Source organism: Microcaecilia unicolor, chromosome 8 (genome assembly GCF_901765095.1).
Source record: "Microcaecilia unicolor chromosome 8, aMicUni1.1, whole genome shotgun sequence".
NCBI classification, from domain to species: domain Eukaryota; kingdom Metazoa; phylum Chordata; class Amphibia; order Gymnophiona; family Siphonopidae; genus Microcaecilia; species Microcaecilia unicolor.
Genome location: NC_044038.1, coordinates 39,944,021 through 39,968,608, shown reverse-complemented (window position 1 = coordinate 39,968,608; position 24,588 = coordinate 39,944,021). Strand labels below are relative to the sequence as shown.

General features: G+C 41.9%; 1 protein-coding gene across 1 annotated transcript in view; it reads right to left on the bottom strand.

Moving 5' to 3' along the window:
• GRIN2A (glutamate ionotropic receptor NMDA type subunit 2A) overlaps positions 1–24,588 on the bottom strand; it is a 523,242-nt gene that overhangs the window by 78,200 nt on the left and 420,454 nt on the right. The gene's annotated exons all lie outside the window — the stretch shown is intronic.

The window sequence follows — 24,588 nt, the reverse complement described above, 5'->3', positions numbered from 1 at the left end:
AAATAAATAAATACCCAAGGATTTCTCCCTATTTCATAGTTTCTTTCTTTCCCCATGGTCTAGTCACCCATTATAGTGATGTTCCTCATATAGGGACCACAGACCACAGCTCCCTACAGAGCTTGGTATTCATACACCTAAATCTTGCCAATAGTTGTTTCCATTGAGCAACACTTACACTTCTTGTATCCAGGGGTTATGAACATTTCCTTGTGGCTTTTTTTTTTATCTCCTGCCAGCCCAGATAAAATAAAACTTGACCCAGAAATCAAATTCTTTTCTTACACATGGCAGTACATACTACTACTACTACTAAAGGGGCTAGTTACAAATTTCACACTTTACTATAGCTTAATTTATGCCAGGAGTTACTAATCTGTGGTAATTCAGTACCACAGGTTGGTGATTTCTGCTCCCAAAGTAGCCTCTCTTAATGGGGTTGGTGCCTGTAAAAATGCATGGGCCTCCCCTCCTCCTTTCAAGACAATCCGCCACCTGGGCCCTTGTCAAGACAACCCACCTTACATGGGCCCTCTCCTCTCCCTGGAAGTTCCCCTGAACCCCATCCTTCCCAAAGGCCCTTCACCCTCCCATAAACCTCCCCTCTGAGCCTACCTCAGAAATCCCAGGTGGACTAGGGGTACAGAGCAGCAACAATACCCAGTAACTCTTGATTCATCTGGCTCTGGGTTTAAAATGGCGCCTTGACCCCTAGTAGTAGTCAAACTGCCATGTAAGGGCAATGCAACCAGACTACAGTTAGGGGTTGACAGGCACCTTATACCCAGAGCCAGACAGGGAGGGAGTGACCGGGAATTATTCCTGTACCATATTCCTAGATCTGCAGGGATTTCTGAGGTAGGCATAAGGGGGAGGGGAGGTCTACAAGAGGGGATGGGGGTTCTTCAAGAGGACAGGAAGGCTTCTTTTTTTTGGGGGGGGAGGGCATTGGGAGGTGACTTCAGAGGGATTAGTTACCTTTCCTTTCCTTGTTTGGAGGGAGGTCTTCTGGGAGGAACATGTGTTGCCTTCACTGATGTCTGGTGGTGACTTTAAGGGGTAGATTGTCTCGCTTGAAGGATAAGGGGGTTCTGTGTAAGAGCCAATGTTCCCTCGAAGTTGTGCAGGAGTCTTCCAGCCTCATTCCTGCCAGTGGGGGGTGATGTTACAATGTTGTATTTTCAATCATCAGGGACATGCAGAACTTGCTTGTCCCTGCTATTCAAAATATGATATTGAAACAGCACCCTCACTGGCAGGAATGTAGGTGAAAGACTCCCACATAGCTTAGAGGGAACATTGGTAGGAGTTATTAAGCACCAGATCCTTTAAGAATCGCATCTAGAAGCATCAGCCTATGTGTTAGCTGTCCGATCATTCCAGACAAAGAAAAATAAATCGAAGCTGGCATTATTTTTCCAAGAATGAAAAGAACATAAGAATTGCCATGCTTGATCGGGCTAAAGGTCCATCTAACTCAGCATCTGGTTTCTAAGTGTGGCCAATCCAGGTCACAAATATGAAGCAGATTCCAAAAAAGCAGCATAATTCCATTCTACTTCTTCCAGGGATAAGAGTGGCTTTCCCCAACTCGTCCTTAATAAGGATTTATTTACTTTATTGCCAGGAATTTGCCCAAACCTTTTTTTTAAATACAGCTACACTAACTGCCTTTACTACATCCTCTCACAACAAATTACAGAGCTCAGCTATTCTTCATACCGAGGTCGGATAAAGCACAATTCATTAAAAAAGTCAAAGTGGTTTACATCAAGGCTGAAATAGTCAAGGCAGAAAAGAAGGGAAGGAAAGGACATCAGTTGGTCTTCACAAATAATAATGGCTTGGTCAGCCACCACCTAGTTAGTGCTTGTTCAAAGAAATAGGTTTTAAGAGCAGATTTGAACGCTGGGACAGTAGGTTCTAATTAAGAATGTTCTGGAATAGAATTCCATAACAAAGGTGCCAGTATGTGGAATGCAGAGTGGAGAGCTGAATGGAAATGGGGTTTGCGGGAATCCCGTGCTGATGACACAAAGTTATTCAAAGTTGTTAAATTGCAGGAGGATTGTGAAAACTTACAAGAGGACCTTACGAGACTGGGAGACTGGGCGTCTAAATGGCAGATGACATTTAATGTGAGCAAGTGCAAAGTGATGCATGTGGGAAAGAGGAACCTGAATTATAGCTACGTCATGCAAGGTTCCACGTTAGGAGTCGCGGACTAAGAAAGGGATCTAGGTGTCGTCGTTGATGATACGTTGAAACCTTCTGCTCAGTGTGCTGCTGCGGCTAAGAAAGCAAATAGAATGTTAGGTATTATTAGGAAAGGAATGGAAAACAAAAATGAGGACGTTATAATACCTTTGTATTGCTCCATGGTGTGACCGCACCTTGAATATTGTGTTCAATTCTGGTTGCCGCATCTCAAAAAAGATATAGTGGAATTAGAAAAGGTACAGAGAAGGGCAACGAAAATGGTAAAGGGGATGGAACGACTTCCCTATGAGGAAAGGCTGAAGCAGCTAAGGCTCTTCAGCTTGGAGAAAAGGCGGCTGAGGAGAGATATGATAGAGGTCTATAAAATAATGAGTGGAGTTGAACAGGTAGATGTGAAGTGTCTATTTACGCTTTCCAAAAATATTAGGACTAGGGGGCATGCGATGAAGCTACAATATAGTAAATTTAAAACGAATCAGAGAAAATGTTTCTTCACTCAACGTGCAATTAAACTCTGGAATTTGTTGCCAGAGAATGTGGTAAAGGCGGTTAGCTTAACGGAGTTTTAAAAAGGTCTGGACGGCTTTCTAAAGGAAAAGTCCATTATTAAATGGACTTGGGGAAAATCCACTATTTCTGGGATAAGCAGTATAAAATGTTTTGTACTTTTTTGGGATCTTGCCAGGTATTTGTGACCTGGATTGGCCACTGTTGGAAACAGAATGCTGGGCTTGATGGACCTTTGGTCTGTCCAAGTATGGCAATACTTATGTAATTTAGGTTGTTCTTCCCAAGGTGCGTCACTTTGCATCAGTGGCATAGCCACAGGTGGGCCTGGCCCACCCACTTTGGGCTCAGGCCCACCCAACAGTAGCACATGTTTAGCAGTAGCTGGTGGGGATCCCAAGCTTCGCCAGCTGAAGACTTCCCCCTGAAAACACTACTCTCAGTGATACCGGCACCTGTGCATTCTCAGTTTTCAGTCATGCCTGCTTCAGACTGCCAAGATGGAAAGAAGCGTTTTCTCGCCAGCTGAGATATTTTCTTTTTTTTTTGGGGGGGGGGGAGAACACTTGGTGCCCACCCACTTCTTGCCTAGGCCCACCCAAAATCTGTTGTCTAGCTATGCCCCTGCTTTGCATTTATCCACATTAAGCCGTTTGGACACCCAGTATTCCAGTCTTGCAGTCAGCATGCACTTTAACAACTTTGGATAATTTTGTGTCAATACTAAATTGAGTACTCCATTTTATTTATTAGGATTTATTTACCACCTTTTTAAAGGAATTCACTCAAAGTGTACAGTATGAATAGATTGAACATGAGCAATAGGCAGTTACAGCAGTAGAAATATTCAACTAACAATACAAAGTATGGCATGGTATACTATTTGCAATGTCAACACAATATGTAATAGAACACTATAATTGATGGTGAAGGATAAGGCAAAGTTGTGACATATAGATGGGTAAGAAAGTAGGAAGAGTTAGAAAGTAAGGTAACTGATTTGAAGAAAGTTCCAAATGAGGTCAGAGAGATGGTTAAATATTATATCAGCTAGAGCAGGAGTGGATAAAGAGTAGGTGCAGCCCGAGTCACTCCTTGTGTGCCTGAATGAGAGTAACAAGTTTGTTACTTCTTCCATTAAAGGCTTGGTTGAAGAGCCAAGCTTTCACCTGCTTCCTGAAGTAGAGACAGTCTTGTGTTAAGCGGAGCCTTTCAGGCAGTGCATTTCAGAGTGTGGGGGCTACTCCGGAGAAGACTCGCTTGCGGGTATCACATTGTGTAATGCCTTTTGGAGAGGGTGTGGTTAGTGACAGTCCTTGGGAGGACCTTAGTGTCCTTGGCGATGTGTGGAGGATCATCCTATTCTTCAGATACTCAGGGCCATTTCCTTTCATGAAGATCAGACATAGAGTTTTAAATGTAGCCCTGTACTGTACTGGTAGCCAATGAAGTTTTTGCAAAAATGGTGTGATGTGATCATGTCGCTTGCAATCTTCTACTACTACTACTACTACTATTTAACATTTCTAAAGCGCTACTAGGGTTACGCAGTGCTGTACAATTTAACATAGAAGGACAGTCCCTGCTCAAAGAGCTTACAATCTAAAGGACAAATGTACAGTCAGTCAAGTAGGGGCAGTCAAGTTGGGGCAGTCTAGATTTTCTGATAGGTATAAAGGTTAGGTGCCGAAAGCAACGTTGAAGAGGTGTGCTTTGAGCAGGGATTTGAAGATGGGTAGGGAGGGGGCTTGCTGTACGGGCTCAGGAAGTTTATTCCAAGCATAGGGTGAGGCGAGGCAGAATGGGCGGAGCCTGGAGTTGGCGGTGGTGGAGAAGGGTACTGAGAGGAGGGATTTGTCCTGTGAGTGGAGGTTTCAGGCGGGAATGTAAGGGGAGATGAGAGTAGAGAGGTAATGAGGGGCTGCAGACTGAGTACATTTGTAGGTAAGAAGGAGAAGCTTGAACTGTATGCAGTATCTGACCGGAAGCCAGTGAAGTGACCTGAGGAGAGGGGTGATATGATTATAACGGTTCAGTTGGAATATAAGACGTGCAGCAGAGTTCTGAACGGATTGAAGGAGAGATAGATGGTTAAGTGGGAGGCCAGTGAGGAGTAGGTTGCAGTAGTCAAGGCGAGAGGTAATGAGGGCATGGATGAGAGTTCGGGTGGTGTGCTCAGAGAGGAAAGGACGAATTTTGCTGATGTTAAAGAGGAAGAAGCGACAGGTCTTGGCTGTCTGCTGGATATGCGCAGAGAAGGAGAGAGAGGAGTCGAAGATGACTCCGAGGTTGCAGGCGGATGAGACAGGGAAGATGAGGGTGTTCTCAACTGAGATCGAGAGCGGAGGAAGAGGAGAAGTGGGTTTTGGTGGAAAGACGATAAGCTCGGTCTTGGCCATGTTCAGTTTCAGGTGGTGGTTGAACATCCATGCAGCAATGTCGGATAAGCAGGCTAAAACCTTGGCCTGTGTCTCCGCGGTGATGTCTGGTGTGGAGAGATACAGCTTGGTGTCATCAGCATAAAGATGATACTGGAAACCATGAGATGAGATCAGTGAGCCCAGGGAAGAGGTGTAGATTGAAAAAAGAAGGGGTCCAAGGACAGATCCCTGGGGAACTCCAACAGAGAGCGGGATGGGGGTGGAGGAAGATCCATGAGAGTGTACTCTGAAGGTGTGGTGGGAGAGATAAGAGGAGAACCAGGAGAGGACAGGGCCCTGGAACCCAAATGAGGACAGTGTGGCAAGAAGTAAGTCATGATTGACAGTGTCAAAAGCGGCGGACAGATCGAGGAGGATGAGGATGGAGTAGTGGCCTCTGGATTTGGCAAGGAACAGGTCATTACAGACTTTAGAGAGTACTTTTTCTGTCGAGTGTAGAGGGCGAAAAACGGATTGAAGCGGATCGAGGATGGCCTGAGAGGAGAGAAAATCAAGGCAGCGGCTGTGAACAGCGCGCTCAAGTATTTTGGAGAGGAAGAGTAGGAGGGAGATGGGGCGGTAGTGGAGGGGCAGGTAGGGTCAAATGATGGTTTTTTGAGGAGAGGTGTGACTACGGCGTGCTTGAAGGTGTCAGGAACAGTTGCAGTGGAGAGAGAGAGAGGTTGAGGATATGACAGATGGAGGGGGTGATAGTATGAGAGATGGTGTTAAGTAAGTTGGTGGGGATGGGATCAGAGGAACAAGTGGTGCATTTCGAGGAAGAAAGAAGGCGGGCGGTTTCCTCCTCGGTGATATCAGGAAAGGAGAAAGAGGCCAGGGTTGGTTGGTTGAGGGAGAGGGTTGAAGGGTGAAGGGGAGGAGGTGGCTTGGTAGTGAACTCAAGGTTGATCTTTTGCACCTTGTTGTGGAAGTAGTCAGCCAGTGCTTGAGGAGAGAGTGAGGGGGGGGGGGGTGGGAGCGGAGGGCACTTTGAGGAGGGAGTTAAGGGTGGCGAAGAGACGATGAGGGTTGGAGCTGAGAGAATTGGTCAATTGGGTGTAGTAGTCCTGTTTGGCAAGGAATAGGGAGAAGTGGAAGGAGGATAGCATGAATTTGCAATGAAGGAAATCTGAATAGGTGCTAGATTTCCTCCAGAGGCGTTCAGCAGATCGGGCGCAGGAGCGAAGGTAACGGATGCAAGGGGTCAACCAGGGCTGGGTATTAGTACGCCTTGTGGGATGGTGCGAGGGTGTCCAGAGCAGAGGAGAGAGTGACATTATAATCGGAGACAGCCTTGTCGACAGACTCGGAGGACATGATGGAGGGGAGGAGATTAGAAATACTAGAGGATAAGGTGGGAGGGCCAATAGCCTGGATATTCCTGGAAGTAGTGGTTAATGTTGGGCGGGACTGAGGAAGAGCTGAGGTGTGGAAATTGGAGGGTGAGCCGGAAGAGGAGAGGACGAGGTCAAGGCAATGGCCATTTTGGTGAGTAGGGGTGGTGAAGCACAGCTGGAGGTTGAAGGAGGATGTTAGAGTGAGAAACTGGGAAGCGTGAGAGTCGGATGGGTCATCAGCGTGTATGTTAAAGTCTCCGAGAATGAGGGATGGAACTGAGGGATCAAGAAAAACAGAAAGCCAGACATCAAAGTCAGTGAGGAAGGAAGAGAGATATCTTCTGTGAGTCTTGCTGCTGCATTCTGATTCAACTGGAGCTGGTGCAGGCCCTTTGTAGTCAGACCATTGTATAGTGCATTGCAGTAATCCAGTCTTGATGTTACCATGGCATGTACAACTGGAATAAAATTTACCTTCTCAATATAAGGAGACAGGCAGCGTCGCTGTCGCAAATAGTAGAAGCAGCTCTTGAAGGTTGCTTGGATTTGGGGAATCAGAGTAAGTGTTGAATCTAACTGTATTCCAAGGTTCCTGACTTGTGATTTGAGGGGGAGTTTGTACTTCCCAAAAGGGATTTTGATGTCAGGTATGTATCCACTTGTGTTAGGGACCCAGAGAAGCTCGGTTTTACTTGGGTTCAGGCAAAGTTTGTTGTGTTTAGCCTATTCTTGAATTGATGTTAGACAAGTAATCAGTTTATTCAAGGCTGTAGGTAAGTCAGGTTCAATAGATATGAGTAGCTGCACATCATCCGCATAGATGTAGAACTGAGTATCCATTGACCGAATCAGATCAGCTAGTGGCTTGAGATAGATATTGAACAGAATAGGTGACAGTATCAATCCTTGTGGTACCCCACAGGTCAGTGTCCATGGTGGTGACGAGTTGCTGCCAAACATTATGGATTGTTGCCTATCTGACAGATAGGATCTGAACCAGGCAAGTACTGTTCCATTGATACCTGTTTCTGTCAGTCGTGCTAGCAAGATATCATGATCCACAGTGTCAAAAGCTGCTCAGAAATCTAGCAGTGCTAACATCGAGGTGAATCCCTTGTCTCGGTTTCTGTGAAGATCATCTAGCAGCGATATGAGGACTGTTTCTGTTCCATAACCAGATCTGAATCCAGATTGACACGGATCTAGCCAGTTACTCATTTCTAGCCATTCATTAAGTTGAATACAGACTGTTTGTTCTAAGAGTTTCCCTAGAAACGGGATGTTGGATACTGGCCTGTAACTTTCAAGTTTGTCCTGGTTAAGGTTCTTTTTCTTCAGCCTGCCCTTTTTAATGCAAACAAGAACATCACACAGGAAAAAATCAAATCCATGGTTCACCGAAGAACTGAAAAAACTCAAAACACAAGTCAGGAAACTAGAACACGCATGGAACAAAAAGAAAGATGAACAAACACTAAATGCCTGGAAACTACTTCAGAGGAAATACAAATACACCATAAAACAGACCAAAAGACTACATTACAAAACAATGATTGGACCAAACTACAAAGACACACACAAACTCTTCTACCTTGTGAATAAACTACTAGACACCACACCAGTTACAAACAACAGCAAAGACATACCAAGTGTTGACAACCTTGCAAAATACTTCAAAGAGAAAATTATACAACTACGACTAAAAATACCCGCCAGCCCTATTGAATACGCCACACTCCTAGATTGTCTAGACCCAGAAGTCGGAATATACCCAGCAGACAGAACCTGGACCGAATTCGAATTACTATCAGAAGACCTCATCTCTGAAACACTCAAAAGATTCGCCAAATCTTACTGCAAACTAGATACATGCCCAAACAACCTCATGAAATCAGCTCCTCAACAATTCATAACAGACCTAACGAACCATGTAAACTCCATGCTACAAAACGGACTCTTCCCAAAAGGAAAAATTCTACTTACCCCACTACCCAAAGACACAAAGAAAAATGCAAGCGAAATAACTAACTATAGACCAGTAGCATCCATACCACTAATAACCAAAATAACTGAAGGGATGGTAACAAAACAACTTACAAATTATCTAAACAAGTTGTCAATACTGCATGATGCCCAATCAGGATTCTGATCGAATCACAGCACAGAAACAGTATTAATTACCCTAATGACTAAATTTAAACAAATGATTGCAACCGGCAACAATATACTCCTCCTACAATTCGACATGTCAAGTGCTTTTGATATGGTCAACCACGAAATCCTATTACACATACTTGAATATTTCGGCATCGGAGGCAATGTCCTAAACTGGTTCAAGGGGTTCCTAACCTTGCGCTCATACCAAGTCACATCACACTCAACTATGTCAGCAGAATGGACACCAGAATGTGGAGTACCGCAAGGATCACCCCTATCACCAACTATTTTCAACCTAATAATGATACCCTTGGCAAAACTTCTATCAAAACATAACCTTAACCCATACATATACGCCGACGATGTAACAATATACATCCCTTTCAAACACGACAGCAAAGAAATCTTTAACGAAATCAACCAAAGCTTACACATCATGAACACCTGGGCAGATGCATTTCGATTGAAACTGAATGCAGAAAAAACTCAATGCCTGATACTTACCTCCCAATACAACATGAAAGAATTCACCGCAATAAACACACCAAAACTAAATCTTCCAATTTCAGAAACTTTAAAAATCCTTGGAGTCACCATTGACCGCCACCTAACACTTGAAACTCACGCAAACAACACAACCAAAAAGATGTTCTACTGCATGTGGAAATTGAAAAGAATAAGACCATTCTTAACAAGATCCGTCTTCCGCAGCCTAGTGCAATTACTCGTACTCAGCCATCTGGACTATTGCAACTCACTATACGCAGGTTGTAAAGAACAAACACTGAGGAAACTTCAAACAGCCCAGAACACAGCAGCCAGGCTCATCTTCGGGAAACCAAAATACGAAAGTGTGAAACCCCTACGAGAGAAGTTACACTGGCTGCCACTCAAGGAACGCATTACTTTTTAAAGTATGCACACTAGTCCACAAAATCATTCACGGTGAAGCCCCAGCCTACATGTCTGACTTAATAGACCTACCACCCAGAAACACTAAAAGATCATCCCGAACTTTCCTCAACCTCCACTTCCCTAATTGCAAAGGCATAAAATACAAAATGCTGCACGCATCAACCTTCTCTTATATGAGCACGCAATTCTGGAATAAATTACCACGAAATCTGAAAACGAACTATGAATTAACCGACTTCCGTAAACTATTAAAGACTCATCTCTTTGAAAAAGTTTATCAAAAAGATCAAAACACATGAAGTCCACACACACTGTAAACAATGCAGCAATACATTCTCCTCAGTACTACTATCCCCCGTAACTTCAACAAACTTAAACCTAAATTTTACAGGTAATAAACATTAAGCTCGAAAGTTCTCCTGCTAATGTTCTGTTGCCCTACCAGTATCCGTTGTTCTTCTTGTGTTCAATCGTTTTTCCCCATTGTTTTACTCCCCTTAACGATACCTGGACCTTGTTCTAACTTAACTTCTCAAAATGTAACCATAATTGTGTTGTAACAAATTGTACTTCCATCATTACAATGTATTGTAAGCCACACTGAGCCCGCAAATAGGTGGGAAAATGTGGGATACAAATGCAATAAATAAATAAAAATAAAATAATTTGTTACTTGTCTACAATTGTAGATAGGCAAATTGCACACGTTTTAAATAAGGGGGACATTTTACTAAAGAATGTTAAACCCTTGCCCCCGGATTCTATATAGTGCACTTAGATTTAGGCGCTGAAATCGATGTGGATTCTATAACACCACGCGTAACTTAATTGGCTTAACAAGCTAATGAGGAATGAAAACAGAACTTAACAAGCAATAATGAGCACTAATTGTCACTGATTAGAATTTAGGCGCATAAATTGCTAAGCGTATTCTGTAACGATGTGTGCTGAACTTCTAACGCGTGGAGGTAAAAAGGGGTGTGGTTATAGGTGGGGAAATGGGTGTTTCATGGGCGTTCCAAAATTTGGGTGCCTAGTTATAGAATATGGCCCAGTACGCCTAAATCTACGTGCTGAAATTTACACCAGGTTTTCGTTGGTGTAAATAGATGCTCGCAGATATCGGCGCTGAAATATCAACTAAGCATATTCTATAATCGACGCCTAAATTTAGGTACCGATTATTGAATACGCTTAGTAAGTACTGATTTTCAGCACCAATTTTTTTAGGTGCCATATATAGAATCTCCTTCTTAATTGGGATATAAGTTCAAAATCAGGACTGATCAAAAAGTCTCCAGCCTGGAACTGGGTAACTTGGCATTTCTGGCATCTGTTGTGTACGCACCCCCTGTCCCCTCAGTATGGATGCCAGAGTAAGGATTGGAACACACTGAACGTACCAGAATGAGGTTTGGAACACACCAAGAAAGGCTACTGAAGCACCAGAATGAGGTTTGAAGTTCCCAGAGAGACGCTATTGGAGCACCAGAATGAGGCTTGACGTTCCATGAGAGAGGCTATTGGAGCACCAGAATATACAGAGGCAGCTAGAAGGCTTACTGTTAGAAGATCTCACTGTCACATCCCTTGTCAAAACTTCCTGGCTATGCCACTGCCTCCCTGACAAAGCAAATAGAGAGGTTTAAACTCTGGGATTAGCTTTCCTTGTTCGATTATCTAATAAAGCTATAGCCATATATTATTAAACTCAAAATGTGCATCTGTGGTTTGTGATTGCCCATTTTTGCTGGAGAAAGGAAGGACATAGTCACAACTGCCCCATTTCTGCTGAGATACAGTAAATTTGAAAGGTAATGAGTGCCCTAACCATGATTATCATAGCTGCTCTTGAAATATCTAAAAACAACATTTTGTTGAATTATTCTTTCCAAACTGTTCGACCTCTAGACAGAAGTAAACTGTTTCCAAGTTGAACAGCTAATGATGGCATCACCTGCTCATTGAAATGTCAAATGCAATGAAACATCACACTGCTTCTCACAATGGATGCACTGTAGGCAGCTTTCACACTTCTTGAATGCATCAGCTGAACCTAGTTCTGACATACAAATAATCATGTTTATCCATGCTTTAAACTTGACTTTATATAAAGCAAACCAAGTTTGACAGCCTCACAACACAGGCAGTCAAAACACATTTAAATGCATGAAAATATTGGGAATACATACAAATACAAAAATAGTCTTGTTGTCCGCATATACTGCAAGGTGCAATGTGGAGAGCAATGTAGAAGAAGCTGAACCATCATCGGAAATTACAAAACATACTTGTAACAAACCAAGGGGTATGTTTACTAAGGTGTGTTATTGTTTCTAATGCGCCTTTAAATTAAAGGAGCGTTAAACGCTAACGCGCCTATACATTTCTATGGGTGCGTTAGCATTCAATGCACGTAAACCATTTACGCGCATTAAAAATGCTAACGTGCTCATAGGGCGCCTTAGTAAACATAGGTGCAGAATTGTTTAAAAGATTTCCTAAAAAGATAGTTCTTTAAACATTTTCTAAACACAGGATATGAACCTCTTTTCTTTACAGTAATCGGTACAGAATTCCAGATATGTACAATCTGATCGTGGAAAGTAGAATATAGTAAATAGTAACATAGTAAATGACGGCGGATAAAGACCTGAATGGTCCATCCAGTCTGCCCAACAGTCACTTTCATTATCAACTCAAACAAGCTGGGAAAAGACTTTTTAGGGAGATGGAAGTTAAAAGAATGTGAGTGTGTGGGGTGGGGAGGGGGATGATACACATCACAGCGGTAAGACTAATTTTTAAACTTATCAGATACAGCATTATTACAACATACATTGGGAAATTACATTGGCTCCCTGTTAATGAGAGAATTAAGTTTAAAGCAGTTTGTTTAATTTTCCAAATTTTTTATGAGTCCACTTCAGAACTATTGATTAAACTTACTTCACTCATTATTGGACATTCTTTGTGTCTTTGAGATCAATTGATTTTTTTTGCCCACCTTTTTGTAAAAATGCCAGGTTTTTGAAAACAGTAAATTCCATATTTTCAGTATTGGGAGTATCATTGTGCAATTCTCTTCCTTCTCATATTAGAACTGAATATAGCTATGCTACTTTTTGAAAGAAGTTGAAAACCTTTTTATTTCCTAAAAATGGTAATGACTAGTAGAAGTTTTTTGTTATGTCTGCAATTTGAACTAATTTTGTACTTTATTATCTACTTTGTACATCGCATTGAACCCCCGAAACGGGGATACTAGTGGGCAACAAGTTTAGGATTTCATTTGATGAGCTGAGAGAAAGTGATGGAATATGGATGACCTAGGAGAGGGAGAATGAGAGAATGCTGAAGAGGAGATGATCTGAGGGAGAGGGAGAGAGAGTTGATGGGAAAGTGACCTACGAAAATGGCAAGGAGAGACAGAGTTGAAGAGGGCTAACTGGGGAATGGCATAGAGAGACTGAAGGGGGAATGAACTAGGGGAGGGGGAGAGTGAATGTTGAAGAAGGGGATAACAGGGAAAGAGCCATAGAGAGGGGAGAGGCAGCAGGATGAGAAGAGAAACCGAGAGGGGTGGATGCAGGTGAATAACAACACACCAGACGCACAGGTTACACAAAAAACTTCTACTCCATGTTATCTAAAATTCATTTCCTAGCAAATGAGGCACCATGTTGAATACAGAATCGTGAGCCTTGTGCGAGAGAGAGAGAGAGAGAGAAGAGAAAAGAAGAGATACACATTTATTTATTTATTGCGTTTGTATCCCACATTATCCCACCTCTTTGCAGGCTCAATGTGGCTTACAATACATCATGGGTACTGGAAATAGAAGTGAATATACATTAGGTTTACAGAAGGTTTGTGTTACATGGTGGTGAATTATATAACGGTGTTAAAGCAGAAGACATTATAAGACAGTACTAGAAGTTCAAAAGATTATACAGTTACACATGTTGATCTTTGTGATATATCTTGTCGAAGAGATAGGTTTTTAATAGTTTGCGGAAATTGGTCAGTTCATAGACCGTTTTCAAGTTGCGTGGCAGCGCATTCCAGAGCTGCGTGCTCGTAAAGGAAAAGGTAGATGCATGCATTGATTTGTATTTCAAACCCTTACACTTGGGAGGATGAAGAATGAGGGGTGTACGGGAAGATTTTTTTGCGTTCCTGGGTGGTAGTTCTATTAGATGAGAAGTGAGCAGGGTATAAATGACCTTATGCGAGAGAGAGCGTGTATGCATTTTGATATATACGCATGAGAGGTGAACAGAATTTAAGGGACCTGAGACTTTTCCTCCACAAGTTGGTGGAATGATCCCAGTCTTTTATATTGTTGTAAGCTATTAAAGTACAATTTGCAGCATCTTGGGTCTACAAAATAGTTAAATTAATAAATACCTGTACCTATTTCTATGAATGCTGAAATACTGTTCTATTAAATATATTCTATTCAAAATTATAGTAATTGATTTTGCATAATTTTCTCCTTTTTTTGGCAGGTAGTTCCCTCAGGATGTAGCTAGCATTGTGCCACCGTGCAAGAGACATGTGCCAATAATGAGGGTTTGAATGGAGTACAAGGCTCACATTATCTGAGCAACCTTTCATTTAACTTGAACTGCACTAGCTACTCTGTATTCCTTTTTATTTCCCTAGACAGCTAAATCGTATTTAGTTGGTCTAGGAGCTGAGAGAATAACAGCGGTCCAGCAAACCTATCCTTTTACTCATGCCCACCAGCTCTCTCTGTGCTGCGGTAATCCAGGCAAAGCTGAAAAAAACCTCTCAGTCTGCTTCACTTTTATTGAAAAGATTCTAAACTCCTTATGGGCTTAAATTTAATTAAAACCAAAAGGCAGCAATTTTTCTCTAACATGTCTTAAATATGATTAAATATAATAGCTAAAAATGAAAGTTACTTGGATATGTGACTCTTTCAGCACAGATTTTTTTTTCTCTTTCAGCAAGGTAACGCTATTACGTCAGGGCATTTTCGATATGACGTCTAAATCCGACTTTGGATGTCTTGCAAAAAAACGTCCAAAATCCGAATAGGAAAGAAGGTCATTTTCAAAAAAGAAAAACATCTATCTTTTGTTTTCGAAAATACTGTTCCGAACAACGTCTTGTGATTTGGACGTTTTGTTTTTTGGGTCCATTAAAAAAAAAACGTCCAAGTGCAAAACGCACAAAATCAAACCATTGGGATGTAGGAGGAGCCAGCATTTTTAGTAGACTGGTCCCCCTGACATCCCAGGACAGCAATAGGGCACCCAAGGGGGCACTGTAGTACACTTCATAAACTGCTCCCAGGTACACATCTCACCAGTGCTCCCTTACCTTGTGTGCTGAGCCCCTCAAAACCCACTATCCCCAACTGTACACCATTACCATAGCCCTTACGGGTGAAGGGGCACCTATATGTGGGTACAGTGGGTTTCTGGTGAGTTTTGGAGGGCTCACAGTTTCCTCCACAAGTGTAACAGGTAGGGTGAGGTAGGAACCTGGGTCCACCTGTCTGCAATGTACTGCACCCAACACTAGACTACTCCAGGGACCTGCATGTAGTTCTAATGGACCTGAGTATAACATCTGAGGCTGGCATAGAGGTTGGTAAATGATGATTTTCATCACATTTTTGGGGGGTGGGTTAGTGGCCACTGGGGGGATAAGGGGGAGGTCATTCCTGATTCCCTCCAGTGGTCATCTGGTTATTTAGGGCACCTTTTTGTGCTTTATTCATAATAAATTGTCAATAATGAGCTGAACTCTATTAAACAATCAATAAGTATTCACAACATATGGAATGTGATATCAATTTTTTATCTCTTTTTGTTATAATCTTTTTTCTTTTTTTAATCAAAATGGAGAAAAAGACCTCATCAGTCCTAGCATGACGATATTCTGTTCAATACATACACCGTCTGCATTCTTAGGACTCCATTATAATCCTTGGTCTTAAAAAAACTCCACTTTTCTATAATAAAAAATGTAGTACTCAATCGTGATATTTTTTCTCGATCATAATATTTTTCTCAAAGAATAATTTTACTTAATGTTACTTAGCTTTTACTCTGCCCTACGGGGCTCTCCGTTTCGCTATATATTATATTGTATCAGGGGGCCAAGTAACTGATGGCAAATCACGGTGTCTTACAACATGGCGTCTCCTGCTCCTATGACACCGGTAGTGAACAAAAAGAGATAAAAAAAATTGATATCACATTCCATATGTTGTGAATACTTATTGATTGTTTAATAGAGTTCAGCTCATTATTGACAATCTAGTTCAGATTTGCTGAAATTTTGTCCAGTATTTTCTGTTATTCATAATAAAAACAGGCCTAGCTCAAAATGTCTAAGTTTTAGTCCTGGACGTTTTTACTTTGTTCCATTATGGCTGAAAAACATCTAAGTCTTAGGAACACCCAAGTTCCACCCTGAACACACCTCTGGCACTCCTCCTTGAGATTTGGACGCACTTCTGGCGGACTTCAGAGAAAAATGCCTAAAAATAGGTTTCAAAAATACTGATTTGGATGTTTTTGTGAGAAAAATGTCCAAAATGCAGACATGCCACTTTTTGGACGTTTTTCTCTTTTGAAAATGAGCCCGATAGTCACAAAGCTAAATATGAACTTATTTATCTAACTGGTAGTTATAACTCACTCATTCAAGAAAACTTTTTTCATGTGACGGTAACAATGTAAAATAAAATTAAAGCACCATTAAGTATGGGAGTTAAATGAAAAGTAATGCCTTCACCTCCATGACATTAAGATATTGTAATATTTTGGAAATTCTATCACAGCACATTGCTTAAATTGCACTGATGAGTGCTTACTGCCTGCATGCATTTCACAAGTAATAGCAACACAGACTTTTCATGCAGACACTTCTTACCAACTGAGGATAAGGAAGAGAGTTCAAAGGACAAGTGAATACATGTAGTGTATCAGTGCTGCCATTTGTTGATGAATTATGGAGGTGGAAGCATTACTTTTCATTTAACCCTTTTACAATAAAAGCAATAAAAATAACAGAAACAGAAAAATATAACAACTCAAATCATCACCTTCAACCTAGACAGAATCATATGCTTCCTCTAATAATAAGCTGCCTGATATTGAAAGGGAGTTATGCATTGGTTGCTGAGTGGCTAACAAATAACTCCCTAATCCATAGATTTTTAGAAATTATAAGGATAAAATTGGGGAATTTAGGGACCATTTTACCAAACAGCATTATGCACCTGGCAGCCAGTTTACACCACATTAACTGGTAACTCACAGGCAGATGATCAAAAACAAACACCGGCGCTAGAGGCGGTTAGCGCCATACTAGCGCCGGCGTTTGCTACCACCCCATGATCAGAGCCCTCGAGTGTGTGAAACAATGCGCTTGAGGGCTCTTAGCGAAAGTAGCATACAAATGCATGCTAATCAGTGCTTAATGCATTCATCGCCCCATTTCCCCCTAGATCAAACCTGCCAGCGAGTGCAGTTGAAGACGTCCAAAATTTGGCCATTTCTGTGGCGGGGCAGTTGAGGACGTCCAAATTTTGGAAGTTTCTGCAATGGGCAGTTAAGGACGTCCAAAATTGGATGTTTCCATGAGAAAGACGTCTTTCTCATAGAAACATCCAATTTTGGATGTCCTTAACTGCCCACTGCAGAAATGTCCAAAATTTGGACGTCCTCAACTGCCCCCGTCGCTATACCTCCGACGCCCCCCTGGAAATTTGGCCGTCCCTGCAACAGGGCAGTTGAGGACATCCAACTTCCGATTTAAAGATGGACGTCCTTGTCTTTTCATTGGTCTCTAGCCCAGACCTGTCAAACAAGTGTGGGAGGATTGTGCTGAGCGCATGCTCAGGCACAATTCTCCCGCACTTCTACCCCATAATCAGAGACAATTGCGCTGCTTAAATTTGCATGCATTATCTCTGATCATAGGTCTAATAGCGCCTCGCGCTGTTCCAGCGCTATTTTAGAGCGCAGTTTGGAACTGTTGGATTATTTGTAGTAAATAACTAGCAGATTTTAGTACACACAGCTTCAGCTTTAGAAATGTTAATTTCTTTCTTCATCTCTCTCTCATTCACCCCTGAATAATTCACTGCTGAGTCACTTTAAAGTTGAAGTAACAAAACATCTGTTTACTCACAGTTTGTAGTTAGATTATAATCAGACAGGCTTATATATACATATTATTATACATTTGTATTATCAGCTCCTTCCATGTGCTTAGATGGTAATGGATGCTCACACCACCATAGATCCTCTCAGGTTAGGAGAGATCATGAGCTCCATGTACTCCATGTGCTGCATGTGCTGCATCTAAACCCCAACAGGAAGTTGCATAGCTGTGTGACCTCTCTAAGTAATTCACATCAGAGGTCACAGAGTAATCACAGAGAAATAATAGGTGACAGGCAATGCATGCAAAATACAATTACATTCCAACAAACCCCTTCTCATGCATAACTGTCATGCAATTATTTATTCATACAAAGTCCAAGCTTTATACGCAGATTCACAAAATGTTCTCTGGGTAACGGTTTGGTCATGATGTCAGCTGTCATCTCACTGGTGTGACAATAGTGTAGACTGATGACCCCTTCTTTCGCCAACTCTCGCACGTTGTGGTATTTCGTTGCGATGTGCTTGGTGCGTGACTGAACCTTGTCATTCTGTGACAGTCGGATGCAGCTCTGATTATCTTCCATTATCTGGATTGGTCTCTTTTCAGCTATTCCGAAATCCAGCAAAAGTTTTTCAATCCACATCAGTTCTCTGCACGCTTCCGATACGGCCACATATTCAGCTTCTGTAGAAGACAGACTCACAATACTTTGTTTATGACTGGCCCATGAAATTTGTACATTTCCATACATAAACACATATCCACTTGTGGATTTATAATCAGAATGATCCCCTGCCCAATCTGAATCACAGTAACATATTAGTTTTGGATTACTATTGGCTGAAATCTTTAATTTACAATCAATGGTACCCTTTAAATACCTTACCATCCTTTTAACTGCAGTCCAATCTGATTTGGTAGGTGAGCTGACCCTTCTGCTCAAAATTCCTACTGCATTTGCTATATCAGCCCTGTACGTGGTAGCTAGATATAAAAGCTTACCTATGGCTGATCTATATTGGATGTTATCTGGTAAAGGTTCTCTTACTGTTTCATCCTTCAGAAAATCAGTGATCATGGGAGTGCTTACAACTTGGGCATCTTGCATACCTAAACTTTCAATAAGCTCATTTATTTTCTGCTTCTGGCTTAGAAGATAAGAACCATCATTTTGTTTCTCAATTTCTATACCAAGATAGTATGACACATTACCAAGTTCTTTTATCTCAACATTCAGGTTTAAACACTTTACAATGTCCTTGTACTCTTGCTCACTTTTGCTTGCAATGAGCAGATCATCAACAAAAGCTAAAATGTATGCATATTGTCCATTTGTGCACCTAGTGTACAAGCATTTATCTGCTTCACCTTGCTTAAATTCTAAATTTGTCAATATTTCATGCAATTTGTCATTCCAACATTTCGCACTTTGCTTTAATCCATAAAGACCTTTGTTTAATTTACACACTAGCTGTCTTTGTTTTGTATTTATGAAACCTGTTGGTTGTTCCATGTACAAGTCTTCAGTTATATCTCCGTGAAGAAACGCTGTTTTCACATCAATGTGTTTGACTTGCATGCCTTTTGAGACTGCAATGCTCAGAAGTGTTCTGATTGTCGTGTGTTTCACTACAGGTGCAAACACTTCATCAAAATCTTCTCCATATTTTTGAAGATATCCCTTTGCGACTAATCTGGCTTTATACCTTTCCACTTTTCCTTGTGCATTCCTTTTTAACTTGAATACCCATTTGCATCCTATAGCTTTCTTGCCAGGAGGTAATTTTGTAAGAATCCAAGTATTATTTTTATCCAATGCATCAATTTCTTCTTGTGCAGCTTTATGCCATTCAGCAGCTTCTTCTGCTGGCATTTTCTCAATCTCATCCCATGTTAAGGGCTCTTGAGCTTCTGCTGACTTTGTTAGGTAAGACAGTCTTAGGGGTGGAACACCTTTGTTTTCCCTGGATGAGCGTCTGACAACAGGTTGGTCTGACCTTTCCGCATCCTCTAAATCTGAGAGTCCTTCTCCAATTGATTCCCCTTCTCCAACTGTACTGTCTTCTTCAATGATCCTTTCTGTGTCTGCTTCCTCTGCCTGTTCCTCGTTAGATACAGATGAGTTGCTTTCAGACATCTGCCTTGGTATGGCATTTATATACACTGGCATGTCTATTATGGTTCTAGTTTCATATTCTGGATGATAAGGCTCATCTGGGATAATCCAGCCTTTATCAACCCTTTTGTTTTCATCAAAATATGTAACATGTCTTATGCCAACAATGCCAGTTTTCAGATTTAAAATTCTATATCCTTTGTGTCCTGGAGTATAGCCAACTAAAATGCCCCTTTCTGTTGTGGAATCCAGCTTATGCCTTCTTTGCTTTGGTACATGAGCATATGCTGTACTTCCAAATGTTCTTATGTGTGACAGGTTTGGCTTCCTACCATGCCATGTCTCATGTGGTGTGCGCTCAGCACCTTTAGTTGGCATTCTGTTTTGTAGGTACACTGCTGTGAGAATGGCTTCCCCCCATAGTCTTTTAGGGAGATTGCTATCTGACAGCATACATCTGGTCATTTCCACAAGTGACCTAAATTTTCTCTCTGCAACAGAATTTTGCTCTGGTGTATAAGCTACTGTTGTGATATGCTGAATGCCTTCTTGTTCTAGAAATGTGCGCATGCTTTGTGAAGTGAACTCACCACCATTGTCGGTCTGAAGAACCTTTGGTTTTCTTTCAAATTTATTTCTCACCATGGCTACGTATTTCTTCAGCATGTCTGTGACTTGACTTTTCTCTTTCAGCAAATAGGCCACACAGTATCTAGAGAAATCATCCAAGAATATTAGCACAAATCTGTTATTTCCCAATGATGGGATATTAAACGGTCCACATAAGTCACTGTGTATTAAGTCCAGTACTTTATTACTCCTATTTCCTGTGTATGCAGGAAATGAGGGTCTCACACCTTTTTGAGTAACACAGTCTATGCATTTCTCCATTTTACCAGCATCTGCACTTATCTGAATGTCAGTGGCCAGTTGCTTACTGTAAAGATCCTGGATCACCTTAGAATCACGATGTCCCAGGCGGCGGTGCCAGATTTCCAGACTACATTTACCATCATTCTTCCTTACTTGCGCCATATGTGAGGCTTCACCTGAAATGTTCAGCTTATAAACATCATTATGCATAAAAGCTTCAGCATACACTTCATCATTTTTAGAGATTGTGCACTTACTGTTTTCAAAATGAATCGCAAATCCCTTCTTATCTAATGTAGATACACTAAGCATATTGCAAACTGCTTGGGGAATATACAAGACATCACTTACAGGAATTTCTTTAACTTCATTAGACACTTTGCATTTTAAGAATCCAATACCTTTTGCTTGGATCTTAGCAGTCCCTGCGTTTGCAGTTTTAAGAATTCCTTCTTCTGGACACATTTCCTGAAAGAAATCCTTACAATTGGTTAAATGGCATGTGCTCCCTGAATCCAAAATCCAAGTACTTTCATTTGAATTATTATTTACCATAGTCAAAGATTTTTCTGCCATTAGAAAGCCCTTGTGTTTATCTTTGTCCTTCATACATTTCCTGGTTTGAAAATTCTTTAGTTCCATTGGCTTAGGTGAGCTAGAGGGAGTGTTTTGTGTTTCCTTACACCATTTAGATACATGTCCCTCCTTTCCACATGAGTAGCAAATCAGCTTGCCCTTGGGTGGAGTTTTCCCATAGCTCCGCCTTCCTCTGTTCTTTGCCAAGAAATTTGTTTCATTTCTCTCTGACTGACTTTGAGAACACATCTCCTCAGAATCATTTATTATGCATTCCTGCCTTAGTTTTGATGTTGCCTGTTCAAAAGATTGCCCTTCAATGGCCTCATTTACAGACCTAAAAACATCAAACTTCTTTGATAGTGAGGTAAAAAGAAATGCTCTTTTCAATGCATCACACATGGGAATTCCAGAAAGTTCTAGCTTTTGAAATGAAGACATAAGATGCATAATGTGATCATTACATTTACTTTTATCCCTTAATTTGGTTTCATTCAACTCTGCCAGCCAAATTGGTTGCTGCTTTGCATATGTAGTTGCATACATAGTTCTCAGTTTATATAAATGTCCTTTGGTGTATCTTTTCCCTCCACTAATATGGCTTGTTTCTCTGAGAGAGCTTCCAAAAGCATGCACTTCACATAATAGTTTGCATTGTCCCATTCAGCCATATTTTCAGCTGTTCTGTCTTGATCTAAGCATATATTTAATCTTTTTGCTCGAAGGAGACATATGAATCTTAATTCCCACAGCTGATAATTAAACTCAGTTAATCTAGGCACCTTGAGAGAATAGAACAATGGTGAATTTCCTCCCTCAGCCATTTTCTTAGCCTTCTGTCTGCTGTGTGGGGGGAGAGAGAGACAGACTGAATCTTTCCTTTAAAACTTAAGAGAAAAATGTGGCCTTTTTTTCTGCCTGGTAATATTTCTCTTCTTTTTCAATTCCTGAGCCCTGGGCCCATAACCCTTTTGTTGGATTATTTGTAGTAAATAACTAGCAGATTTTAGTACACACAGCTTCAGCTTTAGAAATGTTAATTTCTTTCTTCATCTCTCTCTCATTCACCCCTGAATAATTCACTGCTGAGTCACTTTAAAGTTGAAGTAACAAAACATCTGTTTACTCACAGTTTGTAGTTAGATTATAATCAGACAGGCTTATATATACATATTATTATACATTTGTATTATCAGCTCCTTCCATGTGCTTAGATGGTAATGGATGCTCACACCACCATAGATCCTCTCAGGTTAGGAGAGATCATGAGCTCCATGTACTCCATGTGCTGCATGTGCTGCATCTAAACCCCAACAGGAAGTTGCATAGCTGTGTGACCTCTCTAAGTAATTCACATCAGAGGTCACAGAGTAATCACAGAGAAATAATAGGTGACAGGCAATGCATGCAAAATACAATTACATTCCAACAGGAACAGCGCGGGGCTTTTGATCATCTGCCTGTCAGAGCTCTGTTGAGGTGATTTGGGGTATTTTTGTAGTTAGCATGCGGTAAACTGGTTGGGGGTTAAATGCTTTTTGTGTTGGACACATGGCATGGGTGGACCACTTACCACCTACTAATTAGGAAGCACTTAGTGCTTCTGCATTAATTGGCATCAGGTACTGTGTGTTAATCTGAATGTTAACACATGACCGGCAATAAAAAAAAAGGAGGAGGAATGTCCCCAGTAGAAGCTGTATTAAATCTGCAGCTACTACATGGTAAAAATCTCATGTTAAGATGAGGTAACTGCAGATTTTACCTTTAGTAAAAGGGCCTCTTAATTCAATAGCGTACCTAGCTTGGTTGTCACCTGGGGGGGGGGGGGGGGCGGAGCACCTCTCCTCCAAGCACATCACCTCCCCCACCCTCCTTCCTCCAAGAAAGGGGTGCAATTAACAGTCGCATGGCTGTTGGCACTGATGGTTCCCTGCCCCCTCTGACATCAACATCCTGTTTCAGGGTAGAGGACCAGCAGAGCTGACAGCTGCACGACTGCTCAGAGCGCCCCCTTGCTACCTGCACCTGGGGCAGACCACACCCACCGTCCCGCCCTTGGTGTGCCCCTGATTTAATTTACGAATTGGACTGATTCTATCCATATAATTATGGGCTTGGTTACAGGAGGAGCTAGGTAATGCTACAAATTGCTCATTTAGTGTGGATATTCAGCCAGTGGCGTTCCTGGCCTGGATGGCACCCGGGGCGGATCGCTGATGCGCCCCCCTCCTGGGTGCAGCACGCCCCCCCCCACTAAATGACACCTCCCCCCCTCCGGTGAAATGACACCCCTCCGGGTGCACGCCGCTGGGGGGGGTGCCGTGGTGCGCGCCTGCTCCGAGTTCGCTAACTTCGCTCGTTCGCTGCAGCTCCCTCTGCCCCGAAACAGGAAGTAACCTGTTCCGGGGCAGAGGGAGCTGCAGCCAACGAGCGAAGTTAGCGAACTCAGAGCAGGCGTGCGCCGTGGCACCCCCCAGTGGCGTGCACCCGGAGTGGACCGCCCCCTCCCCCTGGTACACCACTGTATTCAGCCTCTAAATGGATAGTTCATTCATTTAGGTTAGATCTGCTGAATGAATGATGTTGGTGTAATCACCAGTCAATCCATATATTCAGCTTTGGTACCAGTACAGGTAGCAGTGCTGGATCTATGGATCAAGTTAAGTACCGGTGGCAGTGTTTAGCTTAATCTGATGACCGTGATCTTTAATAAAGGATACACTGACCCCAGATAAAAAGGTGTCAGCATTAGTAACAATGCCAGGATTTGCATTTTGTCAATTTTCCCACATTACCATTAGGTCTGCTGACTGGCTCCAGATTTGTCTGCCTGGAGAGATCCAGTACTGGGTTTACCTTTTAACACGCAGGCACTTGTAGGCTAGGGAAATCAGACGCAAAAATCCCTGCATGAAACGGAGTAAACCTAGGCGTAGACCAACCCTTATGGGCAAATCTGGAATTCAGTTGGCAAACCCTAATCACCATCTGTTTCTCCCTCTGAAATATTTAAAAGATGCTTAGCTGAGATTCTCCCATTGCTGCAGTTTATTATTTACCATCTGCGAAGAATCAATCAGCAGGGTTGGAGTAGGAGGTCAAGATTCACAATTACCTTTGGCAGTTTATGTGCAAATCGTTTTTATTCAGTGATCACATTAAAGAACAGTAAGTAGAACTTTACAAAACATCCATTTTCACCAAACATTTTCACCACTTCCAGCCCCAACTCCCCCATCTCCCCCTTTTCCTTTCCCAATTCTACTCTCCCCTCCCCAACCCACAGAACCTTGCTAAGAGACCTAAA